Here is a 14,532-nt window from a genome sequence, read left to right as displayed (position 1 = left end):
GTGTGTGTGTGTGTGTGTGTGTGTGTGTGTGTGTGAGTGAGAGAGAATGAGTGGAGGTGAGTGAGTGAAGTAATGAGTGAGGAAGTGAGTGAGGTAACGAGTGAGGAAGTGAGTGAGGTAACGAGTGAGGAAGTGAGTGAGGTAACGAGTGAGGAAGTGAGTGAGGTAACGAGTGAGGAAGTGAGTGAGGTAACGAGTGAGGAAGTGAGTGAGGTAACGAGTGAGGAAGTGAGTGAGTGAGGTAACGAGTGAAGGAATGAGGTAATGAGTGGGGTAGTGAGCGGGGTAGTGAGCGAGTGATTGAGGGGGAGGGTTTGGGGGTTGGGAAAGAGAACCCGAGGATCCAAAAGAAGGTCCTACAAAGGAAAAGAAACATGGGAAGCCTGGCCCTCCAAAATCTACAGTTCTACCACTGAAGGCCACCGCAGAAAGAGTGAGGGGATGGGCAAAGGGACCAGGAGCAGAGTGGGTGAAGATGGAGGCATGTTCCTGCATAGAGACATCCCTCCAAGCCCTTGCCACAGCTGCTCTCCCAACCCACCTGGCCAAGTACACAAGGAACTCAGTGGTAGGAGCCACGCTCCAGACATGGTACCAAATGAGGCAGCACTTCAGCCTAACCGAAAAGTTCACCATGGCCCCCATCTTAAACGACCACAGGTTTACTCCCACAATAATTGATGCCATCTTCAAAAGGTGGAGACAGAACGAGGGGACAGACGGTTAGGGACATGTACAAGTGCAATAGAGTAGTGACACTGGGGAAACTCACGGAGGGGTTCCAATTACCAGAGGAACTGACCTGAGATGCATTCAGGTCAAAACCTCCTCCGTAAGCAAACAACATACCCAGGTACCAGGATACTTGTTAGTGGAAGAAGTGCTGGATGCGGACGGTCTAGGGAGGGGCAGACCTGCACTGGCAACTATTGGAAGAGGTACGCTCCCCCCTGGACGAGACAAGGAAAAAGTGTCAGGAGAAGTGGCATAGAGATAGTGGAAGGACTCTGGATTGAAGCACTACACAGAGCGAACTTCACCTCCACATGCGCAGGGCTGAGCCGAACACAGCTAAAGGTGGTGCAAAGAGCGCACCTAACCAGAACCAGAATGAGTGGGTTCTTTCCGGAGGTGGAGGAAAAATGTGAACGGTGCCAGGGAGGCCAAGCCAACCACACCCACATGTTCTGGGCTCGCCCACAAATGAGCCATGGGGCGAAGAGGGAAAAAAGCGGGGGGGGGGGGGGGGGGGGGGACACACACAGAGGCGTGCAAAGAAAATAAGAGGGACAAGTGACAAAATCGCAGAGGACTGAAGCCCAAACTAAACTGTAAATAGACACGTGTAAATGCACGCTCTGGCCATGCTGGGGATTGTAACAGATGTATGACAACGAAAGGGAGGCCGCGGTCGCAGTCGGAGGGAAGATATATGTAAATATATATGTTGATTTTTGTTGGTCTTTTTTATTTTCCTTTATTGCACCGTTTTGTAACATGATACTTATCAGTTATGAAATATCCGAAGCGAAAACCCAATAAAGACATTTAAAAAAAGAATTTCAGGTATGGTCTAACTAGTGTCTTGTATAGTTTTAGCAAGACTTTTCTATTTTTATCACAACAAAAACAGAAAATACTGGACAATTTCAGCAGGTGTGACAGCATCTGTGGAGAGAAATGGGAGCTAACGTTGAGAGTCTGGATGACTCTTTGTCATTCACTTTGAAATAAAGGCCAATATTCAATTTGCCTTCCCTGTAACCAACTTGCATGCAAGTGAACCCTAAAATTCCACTGTACTTCAGCTTTCTGCAGCCTTTCTCCATTTTAATATTCAGCGACTTTATCATTCCTTCCAAAGTGCTTAACTTAGCATTTTGCTGCATTACATTCCATCTGCCAAGTTTTTGCCCACTCACTTAACCGGTCTATATCCTGTAGATGCTTTGCGACAACCTCGTCAGTTGCCTTCCCACCTATTTTTTTGTCATCTGCAAACTTGCAATCGTACATTCACTTCCCTGTAAATAATTGTGCCCTCAGCATTGGTCCCTGTGGCACTCCGCTAGTTACAGTTGTCATCCTGAAAATGACCCTCAAATCCCAACTGACTGTCTTCTATTAACCAGTCAATCCTCTATTCATGCTAAAATACTACCCTCAACACCAAAGAGTCTTATCTTATTAAGTAGCCTTTTGTACTGAATGTTATCGAAAGCTTTTTGGAAATCCAAGTGTATTAAATCTAATGGTTCCCCTTTATCTCTCTTGCTTCTTATCACCTCATTCAGACATAATTTTCCCCTTCACGACGCCATGCTGATCCTGTTTGATTATATTATGCATTTCTAAATGCTCTGCTATTACATCCTTCATTTTGGACTCCAATATTTTCTCAATGACGGATGCCAAGCTAACTGGCCTAGTTACCTGTTTTAGTCTCCCCACTTACTTGAATAAGGGTGTTACATTGACAGTTTTCCAATACTCGGGGACTTTCCAGAATGGAAGGATTCGAGAAAGGTTACCACCAATATATCCATTACATCTGTAGCTACTTCCTTCAACATCCTAGGATGCAACCCATCAGGCCCAGGGGACTTATTGGCCTTTCGCCGCATTAAGTTCCACAGTACATTTTCTCTCATGTATAGTTATTGAATGTATTTCCTCCTCTCCCCCCTCCCCTTTTGCCCCTTGATTAGTTAGTAATTTTGGAATGCTATTCTTTAATAATAATAATCTGTATGAGTGTCACAAGTAGGCTTACATTAATTAACATGGCAATAAAGTTACTGTGAAAATCCCCTAGTGCCATACTACGGCACCTGTTCGGGTCCACTGAGGGAGAATTCAGAAGGTCCAATTCACCGAACAAGCACGTGTTTCGGGACTTGTGGGAGGAAACCGGAGCAACCGGAGGATGTGCAGACTCTGCAGACAGTGACCCAATCGAGGAATCGAACCCGGGTCCCTGGCATTGTGAAGCAACAGTGCTAAACATTGTGCTACTGTACCGCTCCTGACGCAAAGTATTTATTTAATTCCTCTGCAATTTCCTGATTCCTCATTATTATTTCCCCAGTTTCATTCTGGGGCCGATATTCACTTTGGCCTCTTGCTTCCCTTTTATATATTTAAAGAAGTTCTTTCTGTCTGATTTTACATTACTTGCTAGTTTACTTTCATAGTTTACCTCCTCTATTATTATTTGGCCATCTTTTGTTGCATTTTAAAACTTTCCTCATCCTCTGGTTTACCACTAACCTTTGCCAAATTGTATGTTTTTTTCTTTCCATTTAATACTGTCCTTAAATTACTTGGTTAACCATGGTTGATTTATCCCCTTCCTAGAATCCTTCTTCTTTACTGGAATATAGCTTTGTTATGAGCCATGAACTATTTTCATAAATGTCTGCCATTGCTGATCAACCGTCTTTTCTGCTAAAGTCCTTACCCAGTCCCCTTCCAGCCATCTCTGCCCTCATGACTTTTTACCATTTTCCCGACTTTAGCCCTATTTGCTATTCTTTTATGTTTGGACACTTTTGTCTCTTTCTGTCACAATCTGGGCACCATTACCCAAATGGCTGCTTTGTAATGCTGCCATATGGTCATGTTTTCTAACATACGCCCACTCCCGATCCCCCCCCGGCATCCTCTCGGCCATTTTGTTTACAGTTCTCTCTACATCTCCTGGATATGCAGTTTGCCAGAACACTGGTCCCAGCATAGTTCAGAGGTACGCCATACAAACAGCACAGCCCCCATTTTCCCAGTACTGATGCCAGTGTCCCACAAACCAAAACACACTTCTCACACACCACTCTTTGAACCACATATTCATCTCTAATTCTATGCACCCTATGCTAATTTGCACACGGCCCAGGTAATAATCCAGAAATTACAACCTTGGAGGTTCAGTTTAATTTTGTGGCTAGCTCCTCAAACCCTTCTCTTTCTTCCCATTGTTGGCATCTACATCGACTATGACAATGGGATTCTTCCCCTCCCATTGCAAGTTCCACTCACCCGGAGTGGATGTCCTGGACCCCAGCACCAGGCAGTCAACATAGCCGTCTGGATTCTGGCTCTTCGCTGCAGAGAACAGTGTCAATACCCCTCACTGTACCGTCCCCATACTACCACAATGTCCCTTCCCCCCCCCACCCCCCCCTGCAATGGCTTCTTGTACTGCAGTGCCATGGTCAGTCTGCACATCCACCCTGCAGCCCCATTCTCATCCAAACAAGCTGAGCGAACCCCAAGTCTGTTAGGCAAGAGCAGAGGCTGACACATTCCTGTCCTCTGGGTCCCCTCAACTGGATGATGTTGAGCTTCTTGAATGCCATTGTAGCTGCATTCATCCCAGTAAGTGGACGATATTCCACCACACTCCCAATTTCAGCTTTGTGGATCAAATAAAGACTTTAAGGAGTCAGGCACTGTGCCACTCACTGCAGAATACCCAGCTTCTGATTTGCTGATGTAGTTATAACATTTATGTGGCTGGCTCAGTTATTTTTCTGGTCAAATAAAGTACACAAAAACATTTTGCCTGGATTTAGTACTGCAAGATCATTTCGATAAGTCTTTACTTCCTAAAAACAGGAGAGTATCTTTACCTGCTTAATGTTTGAGTAACTATAGCAGATGAGTGCCAAACAGAACCTCTTGCCATTATACATCCGCTTACTGGATGTATCACTTGTCTCCATGTTGTTAGTCATTCCTTCTTATTTCCCTTTGATCTTGTTTATTGTATTATTGCATTATCCGTGAACCTACATTAAGCAGAGGACTCAAGTCTGCTAGTCGGAACAGTGTGTTCCAAGTTTTGTATTTTGAAGAGGAGACAACAGACTCGTCGGCAATAGGTGAACCTTAAGTACCAGCTTTGGAGGAAGTTGGTTCGATTGGCTGGCTGGTCACATGTGGGTTGGCTAGGGACAATGTTCTTGCTAACAACAGTCAGTGATTGGTTTCTGCATGATGCTTCTGAGAGCTGGGCAGAACGGGTGAGATTCTCCGGTTCCCCCAGCCGCGTACGTCTAGGTGGTGCACGATTAGCTGACAGCAGGATTCTCAATGTCCACCAATTGTCAATGGGATTTCCCATTGAAGACACCCTACGCCGCTGGGAAACCCGCGGGCACGGGTGTGTTGTCAGCGGGAACAGAAAATCTTGAGGACTGGATAATTCTGGCCCAAACCTTGAAAGGAGAATGAACTGTCTCTCGCTGCTGAAATAAATAACTGCTTTATTGTTATAAACCAGTGAGTGCTGGCAAATCACCACTATACATTTGAAACTATCTTGAATCCATCGAGGAAGAAGACAGCCTTACCTGATTGATATTCATTGTCATATGTACCAAAGTACAATGAAAAATATTTTTCTGTGGCCAAGGAAACATACACAGTACGTACATAGTAGACAAAAGAATAATCAACAGAGTACATTGACAAATGGTATGTCAACAGATAGTGATTGGTTACAGTGCAGAACAAGGACCAAATAAGAGTAGTATAGGGTATTGTGAATAGTGTTCTGCCAGGGAACTGATCAGATCGAGGGAGAGTCGTTGAGGAGTCGAGTTGCTGTTCCTATGTCTGGATGTGCGGGTCTTCAGACTTCCGTACCTTCTGCCTGATGGAAGTGGCTGGAAGAGGGCAAAGCCTGGGTGTGAAGGGTCTCTGACTATGCTGTCTGCCTTCATGAGGCAGCGGGAAGTGTAGACAGAATCAATGGGAGGATGGCAAGCTTGTGTGATGCATTGCATTAGGCTGAGTTCACCATACTCTGAGTTTCTTGCGATCTTGGGCCGAGCAATTGACATAGCAAGCTACGATGCTGCCAGATAGGATGCTGTGGCTGTGGGAGGAAACCAGAGCACCCGGAGGAAATCTACAGACACGAGGTGAACATGCAGACTCCGCACAGGCAGTGACCCAAGTCGGGAATCGAACCTGGGACCCTGGAGCTGTGAAGCAACTGTACTAAACACTATCCTGCCATGCTGCCATTGGTTAACCATTAGCCACTGTGGACTTTTTCCTCTGGAAATTATTTTTGGCTTTTCGTTAACATTTCCTGCCTTTCACTAATTTCTGCATATCTTGGTTCACCATTTTCCCTATTTTTGGTTACCTATTTCTAACTAGTCTTTGCAGGTACTTTCTCTTTAGAGATAATTTGCAAATACTTAAAGGTTTTGATTAATCACTTGACTGTTTTTCAGTTCCCCTTTCAGATTTAATTTCTGAACATTCCTCTTTGCCATTACCCACTTTTTCTGTTCACCATCCACAAGTCTTTCGGTTCACCATCCACAAGTCTTTCGGTTCACCATCCACAAGTCTTTCAGTTCACCATCCACAAGTCTTTCAGTTCACCATCCACAAGTCTTTCGGTTCACCATCCACAAGTCTTTCGGTTCACCATCCACAAGTCTTTCAGTTCACCATCCACAAGTCTTTCAGTTCACCATCCACAAGTCTTTCCTTTCACCATCCATAAATCTTTCGGTTCACCATCCTCGAGTCTTTCGGTTCACCATCCACAAGTCTTTCGGTTCAATAACCCCCGGTCTTTCGGTTCAATAACCCCCGGTCTTTCGGTTCAATAACCCTCGGTCTTTCCGTTCAATGACACTCGGTCTTTCCGTTCAATGACATTCGGTCTTTCCGTTCAATGACCCTCGGTCTTTCCATTCACTGACCCTCGGTCTTTCCATTCACTGACCCTCGGTCTTTCCATTCACTGACCCTCGGTCTTTCCATTCACTGACCCTCGGTCTTTCCATTCACTGACCCTCGGTCTTTCCATTCACTGACCCTCGGTCTTTAGGTTCTATAACCCTCGTTCTTTCGGCTCACCATTTCCCCTTTCAGATATTTTGACTTTTGGTTTATCATTTCTTTTTTACTCGTTTTTCTCAAAGATACCTCCATGACTTGACACAAAGCTGTTGCTGAGTATCAGCAACAGGTTTCACATTAACTAAGTAAAGCTAAAATCACAAATATTAGAATAATTTTTTTTGTAGTGTGCTACTGGGGGTTCGGAAACCTTTTATAACATGTGAGGAGGGCATCAGAATCATCAAGGTTGAGAGCCCATTTTATGATGTAATGTGAGTGTATAATTAAAGAAAAGGTTTATGTTAACTTTCCAAAGAGTTGTTTCTCTCTCTGATGGCTTTAGAGGAACCATTAAATTTGAGCAAGTTAGACATGCAAATTCTAAATTCGCTCCAGAACAAATAGTAAATAAAAACAAGTATTTCCAGAATTCAAATATACTTACATATCAAATTTACTTAAAAACCAACAGCTGTTTACACCAAACTAGATGACACTTTGATGAGAATGAGCTAGCTTGTTTCAAACTCTTTTGATGAATCTGAGACAAGAGCAACCAGAGCAAATAACATTTCCTTATCAAAGTATTTTAAATTAATATTTGCATATGAGACCAAAAAGGGACTTCACAATTCTTTCAATTGAGGGGCATGTATCACCAATCCATGAACCTTTCCATGGCTCCCAAGAATCTTTGCACAATTTGCCATATGCCCAAACTTGGCGTCGTGAATAAATTGAATATCATTCCTCCTGTACCTCTCTCCAAAGTTTATATATCAGAATTTTAGACATGGATATTTTTAAAAATTATTTATTCGTTCAGGGGACAAGGGCGTCGCTGGTTAGGCCAGCATTTATTGCCTATCACTAATTGCCCATGGTAATGAGCTTCCTTTTGAACCACTGCAGCCCATGTAGCATAAATACGCCCACGTTCCAGGATTTTGACCCAGGAACGGCGCTATAATTCCAGGTCAGGATGGTGCATGGCTTGGAAGGGAATTTGCAAGTGGTGGCGTTACTATGCATCTGCTTGCTTGTCCTTCTAAGTGGCAGAGGTCATGGGTTTAGATGGTGCTATCAAAGGAGCCTTGCTGTGTTTCTGCAGTGCAACTCTGTGTAGATGGTACAGTCTGGTGCCACTGTACCTGCAGTGAGTGACTGCTTAAACTAGTGAATGGGGTGCGAATCAAGTAGACATCCGTGAGGTCCATTTATTACCAGTATGTATTCAATCACAAAGGTCTTTCCTCTACTTTGTGCTCTTTAATCATCCCTTGAATCAGGCTGCTGCATTTCCAAAATCTTTACAACTTTCAATGGCTATTTATTAAATCCTTTCAAAAGTCTCATGCATAACATTCATCGCATTGAATCTTGCAGCCAAAAACATTTGTACAGTTAAATAGTTGATTCTTTTGAGAACAATAGCAAGGCTTCGAAAACAGGTTTTTCATTATTGAAGCCAAGTTTGAAAACTAGATTTACCCATAGATTGTTTCCTAGGATCATAGAATTTACAGAGAAGGAGGCCATTCAGCCCACCGACTCTGCAGCGGACTTGGGAAAGTCCACACCTCTACCCAATCCCCGTAACCCAGTAACCCCACCAAACCTTTTGGAAATATGAGGCAATTTAGCCTGGCCAACCCACCTAACCTCCACTTCTTTGGACTGTGGGAGGAAACCCGCAAATATGGGGAGAAAGTGCAAACTCCACAGAAACAGTCACCCAAGGCCGGAATTAACCCAGGACCCTGGAGCTGTGAGGCAGCAGTACTGACCACTGTGCCACCTGCACAGTTTATCCAATTAATTAGTAAGCCACAGTTTTAAATCCAGATTTGACGAGCACTTAACCAACTTAAAAAGCAAAAATAAACCTTCAACACTAACCAGCCACTCACTAATTTACCGTCCTGTGACGCCACTCTTTGATTATCAAAGTTTTGCTTATTTTGTACCTCCACTTCCTGAATCTCGCACAGCTCTGCTCCAGGTCCTGGCTTTACCTCCAGCTGTCCCTCTCAACCTCTGGAACCCTGATCCTGGGCCAGGCTCAACTCCTGGTAGCTTTACTCCTGGGCCTCCTTCAATAATCATGATCTCTGCTCCTGGGCCTGGTTTAATCACCCGCAGGTCTGATCCTGGGCCAGGCTCACTCACGTGCAGCTCCGCTCCCAGGCCAGGCTCAAATCACCCGCAGCTCGGTCCTGCGCCTGATTCAATCACCCGCAGCTCTACTCCTGTACCCGATTTATATCCAGTAGCTCTGCTCCTGGGCCTGGTTCAATCACACATAGCTCCGATCCTGGGCCTGGCTCAATCACCCGCACCTCCTGTCCAAGGCCTAGCTCAATTACTCGCAGCTCCTATCCTGGGTTTGACTCAATCACACATAGCTCTGATCCTGGGTCTGGAGCTTTCACCCGCAATTCCGAACCTGGATCTGGTTCAATCACCTGCAGTCCAATCCTGGGCCTGGTTCAATCACCCACCGCTCCATTCCTGGGCCTGGTGCAATCACCCACAGCTCCGTTCCGGGGCTTAGTTCAATCACCTGCAGCTCCTGTCCAAGGCCTGGCTCAATCACCCGCAGCTCCTGTCCTGGGTTTGACTCAATCACACACAGCTCCAATCCTGGGCCTGGTGCAATCACCCACAGCTCCGTTCTGGGGCTTGATTCAATCACCTGCAGCTCCTGTCCAAGGCCTGGCTCAATCACCCACAGCTCCTGTCCTGGGTTTGACTCAATCACACACAGCTCCAATCCTGGGCCTGGTGCAATCATCCGCAATTCCGGTCCTGGGCTTGACTCAATCACACATTGCTCCAATCCTGGGCATGATTCAATCACCCATCACTCCATTCCTGGGTCTGGTTCAATCAAACCTGCATCTGCACTCCTGGGCTGGTTCAGTCACCCACACCTCTATTCCTGACCTGTTATTTCACCCGAAGCTCCTGGCCTGGGAATGGGCCAATGATCCACAACTCAGCTGCTGGGCCTGGTTCAATCCTGGGCCAGGCTCAATCACCCTCAGCTCCATTCCTAGGCCAAGCTCAATCACCCTCGGCTCTGCTCTTAGGCCAGGCTCAATGACCCTCAGCTCCGTTCCTAGGCCAAGCTCAATCACCCACAGTCCCACTCCTAGGCCAGGCTCAATCACCCTTAGCTCCGGTCCAGGGCCAGGCACAATCACCTGCAGCTCCGGCCCTGCGCCTGGTTCAATCACCTGCAGCTCTACTCCTGGACCCAGATTTATATCCAGTAGTTCTGCTCCTGGGCCTGGATAAATTACCCACCCCTCCATTCCTGAGCCTGGTTCAATCAGCGGCAGCTTGACTCCAGGGCCTTGTTCAATCACCCACTGCTCCATTCCTGACCTGTTCAATCACACGCAACTCCACTTCTGGGTCTGGGAATGGTTCAAGGGCCCACACATCTGCTGCTTTGCCTGGTTTAATCACCCATAGCTCTGATGCTAGGCCAGGCTCAAACACCCTTAGCTCCGGTCCTGGGCCAGGTTCAATCACCCGCAGATCTGGCCCTGCGCCTGATTCAATCACCCGCAGCTCCATTCCTGGGCCTAGATTTATATCCAGGAGCTCTGCTCCTGGGCCTAGATTTATATCCAGTAGCGCTGCTCTTGGGCCTCGTTCAATCACACATAGTTCCAAACTTGGGCCTGGTTCAACCACCCGCAGCTCCTCCCCTGGGACTGGTTCAGTCACCTGCAGCTCCGCTCCTGGGCCTAGAATTATATCCAGTAGTTCTGCTCTTGGGCCTCATTCAATGACACATAGCTCCGAACCTGGACCTGGCTCAATCACCTGCAGCTCTGATCCTGGGCCTGGTTTAATCACATATAGTTCCGATCCTGGGCATGGCTCAAACACCCACAGCTCCTCGCCTGGGCCTGGTTCAGTCACCTGCAGCTCCACTCCTAGGACTGATTCAATCACCCACAGCTTCCCACCTAGGCCTGATTTAATCGCTCTCAGCACTGCGCCTGGGTCTAGTTGAATCTGCCAGAGCTCCACTCCTGAGCCTGGTTCAATCACCTGCAGCTCCACTCCTGGGCCTGGTTCAATCACCCGCAGCTCCGTGCCTGGGCCTGGTTCAATCACCCGCAGCTCCAATCCCGGGCCTAGTTCAATCATCTGCAGCTCCACTCCTGGGCCTGGTTTAATCACCCGCAGTTCCGCTCCTGGGTCTGGTTCAATCACCCACAGTAACTCTAGTCTTGGACCTGGTTTTATCACTCGTGGCTTGTCTCTCTCACCAACAGCTCCACTCCTGGACCCAGCTTTTGTCACCTGCTTCTAATCTCAATCTTCCACAGGCTGAGATTCCTGACGAACATGGGAGGTCGGTGGGATTTGGAATAGAGGTCATAATAGATTAGCCATGATCTTACGGAGTGACAGAGGAAGCTTGAGGGGCTGAATGGCCTACTCCTACATCATATGTTCCGTGTTCGTATTGTAGGGGTCCTTCCTGTTGATTCCCTTATTTCCCCATTCTTTATTATTTGCCGTTATCATTTAGATCCATGGATCCTTAATGTATATGTATCTTTAAGTCAAGCAGCAGAAAGAATGAGGAATTCAAAAAGTTGCAACATGGTATATAGCGCTAGTTGTCGAGCAGCTGAACTCAGACTTTGTGGCATCCAAAAGATTGGGCGGGACTCGGTTCAATTGGTTGGCTGGTGGCCAATTCATTGACCAGAAGGCAGTATTCTGCCCAGTAACAGGTGGTGCTTGGATCCTGCCTGATTAGGATGATTTCCAGAGACCCAAGGAAAGCAGAGTTGGAGACCTGGACACTGAGAGTCCTGGACACAGAGACAAGGGCCTGCTCTCTTTCTCTCTCTCTTCCTCCCTTGTTTATCTCCAGAAAAGCTGCTGTATTTGTGAAACTACAGAGACCTGGATGAATCCACCGTGAAACCCATTACAGACTGGAAAGCATAAATTTTGACCCGAACGCCTGGTTTGAAGGAAATTGTGCTTCAAGAGTGTGCGCGTGCGTCTCTGTGCGTGTGCTCATACCTTTGTGCGCTTGTCTGTGTATATAGGGTCTGTGTGTATACGGTAAAGGTAAAGTCGGCCTAGTCCCTGATGACCACAGACTACTTTCCCCTTTGATGGGAAGAGCTGACTAGTGGTGATTTAACCTGAGGATCCCCACAAGGGGATGGTTGAGAAGGCGGGACCTTCACGAATAACTTCAGCTGGTATGGGAATTGAACACGCACTGCGGGCCTCACTCTGCATCACAAATCAGTTGTCTAGCCAACTGAGCTAAACTGGCCTGTATATATAAAGCGTGGGGAATTAGGAGTTAGATAATAATTAATCAGTTATATTTGCTGCATATTTCATTAGTTCTTTTTAGAAATAAAACACAATTGTGTTTACATTTACAAATCTGGTGACTGTAATTACTGGGCATCCAAGGGCCAAAGACTGTGGGTATTTTTCTAAGAATTATTGGTTAATTCAATTGTGTTGCGACTCTGGTCAAGGAGGGCTGGAACTGACTACACCCTAGTCCAGGGTGTCATAGCATAAATAATGGACTCGAGTCAGGGATCTTTAGAATTGGAGACAACACGTCTGGGTTACAGTATAAATTAAAAAGAGACACCAGGTTTATAGCGATATAACAGGATGGTTCTGGAAGCTGGTAGGATTTTTCTTCAGGTGAACAACTTGCTTTTGATTTATTTAACAGGGCTCAAAAAGACAAAAGACACACACACCCCCCCCCCCCCCCCCCCCCCCCCCCCCCGGACTTAGTCACTCTTCCAACTTCTTCCATTGGGCAGGAGATACAAAAGTCTGAGACCATGCACGAACAGACTCAAAAACAGCTTCTTCCCCACTGTTACCAGTCTCCTAAACGACCCGCTTATGGACTGACCTCATCAACACTACACCCCTGTGTGCTTCATCCGATGCCAGTGTTCTGTAGTTACATTGCGTACCTTGTGTTGCCCTATTATGTATTTTCTTTCATTTCCTTTTCTTTTCATGTACTTAATGATCTGTTGAGCTGCTCGCAGAAAAATACTTTTCACTGTACCTTGGTACACGTGACAATAAACAAAATCCAATCGAACAATATAAGATCCACTCCTGGATCTGGCTTTCTTTCTCTGCCATTCCTCTCACAGTCATTCTGAGCTACCTTAAATGCTTTTTGTTTCTACTACCTCCAATAGTTTGTCCACGATCAATCCAAAATGCTATCTCTTCCTCCTACTCCGTGTTTTAAGTTCACAATATTTCTAAATCCAAATTGTAACTTGGGACACATTTTGGTGCAAAAACATTGCTGCAACTGTCACTGGATTAATGTTTTAAAAACTGACGGTGCACTGACAATAGGATCAATACAGCCTGCAGATGCAATCAACTGTAATGACAAAGCAACTTGCTACACATATTACATTCTTTGTCAACAACTCAAATACTAGCCGGCATGTGGCACAACGGTTATCACTGGGAATACGGCGCTGAGGACCTAGGTTCGAACCCCGGCCCTGGGTCACTGTCCGTGTGGAGTTTGCACATTCTCCCCATGTCTGCATGGGTTTCACCCCCACAACCCAAAGATGTGCAGGTTAGATGGACTGGCCACGCTAAATTGCTCTTAATTAGAAAAAAAAATAATTGGGTACTCTAAATTTAAAAAGCAACTCAAATACTGAAACACAATAATAATTCATCAATAAATATCGTAGCATGCCCTTATATCAATATACATAGAGCAGTGTTACAAATCTACAACATGCACATTCCACAAATAACAAAAGAACAAAATTGTTCAAATATTGCGACGAAGGCTGGAAAACTGATACGATATCAGTACAGCAGTAATGCAATATGTGCATTCAACATTCCCTTCAGTTACACAACTTGAAGCTGGAGACTTGGATGAATATTTCTGCAACCTGTGAGCCACTGTTGTTGTACTGGTCAAACTGCCACAGTTTCACAGTATACTTTGCATTTTTATGCAAACACAGCCTCAATAATGATCTACTTTTTAACCTGTTGAAAATTATCTTGAATCAGAAAGTTGCAGTAAGCGTATGCAATGCAACAATCTCCAATGAAAAATACAACTGCCATTAAAAATTCTAAGAGAGGAGCAGTTTCTATTATATCTTCCTATTTCCCCTACAAACTAGATTGGATTTAAGCGTCTATCTTTGGGCACCTGGAGTACAATGAGACTAACTTGAAAATACTCTCAGGTTATCTGTCAGTTTTCACGCAACTGTACAATGAAATAGTGATGGGAGGAGAAAAAGAGCAGTAACACAGAAAACGAAATTTAACAAAATGCAAAAACGCAAACAAAAACAAGCTAAAAAAAGCACAAGAAACCCATGTATTGATAAAAATTCAGTAATGACATACATTAAAGAATGGAACAGAAGTAATGCTCCTGATTGTACATCATTCTTTGAGCATTCACAATGTACCTGAAACTCAGTCAAGCCACACGAGGAAGCTACGGCCTCTTTAATAGATAACAGTAACATTAAGTTTCAAGAGCTTAAGAGTTGGATTTTTACATTTTTTTTCATCATCTTGTCTGTACTCAAAATGACAAATACTGAGGAGCAGTTTTTATTTTGAGAA

General features: G+C 45.3%; 1 protein-coding gene across 1 annotated transcript in view; it reads right to left on the bottom strand.

Moving 5' to 3' along the window:
* rnf145a (ring finger protein 145a) overlaps positions 1-14,532 on the bottom strand; it is a 162,679-nt gene that overhangs the window by 79,849 nt on the left and 68,298 nt on the right. The gene's annotated exons all lie outside the window — the stretch shown is intronic.

The sequence above is a fragment of the Scyliorhinus canicula genome, chromosome 4 (assembly GCF_902713615.1).
Source record: "Scyliorhinus canicula chromosome 4, sScyCan1.1, whole genome shotgun sequence".
NCBI lineage: Eukaryota > Metazoa > Chordata > Chondrichthyes > Carcharhiniformes > Scyliorhinidae > Scyliorhinus > Scyliorhinus canicula.
This window is presented reverse-complemented; position numbering and strand designations above follow the sequence as displayed.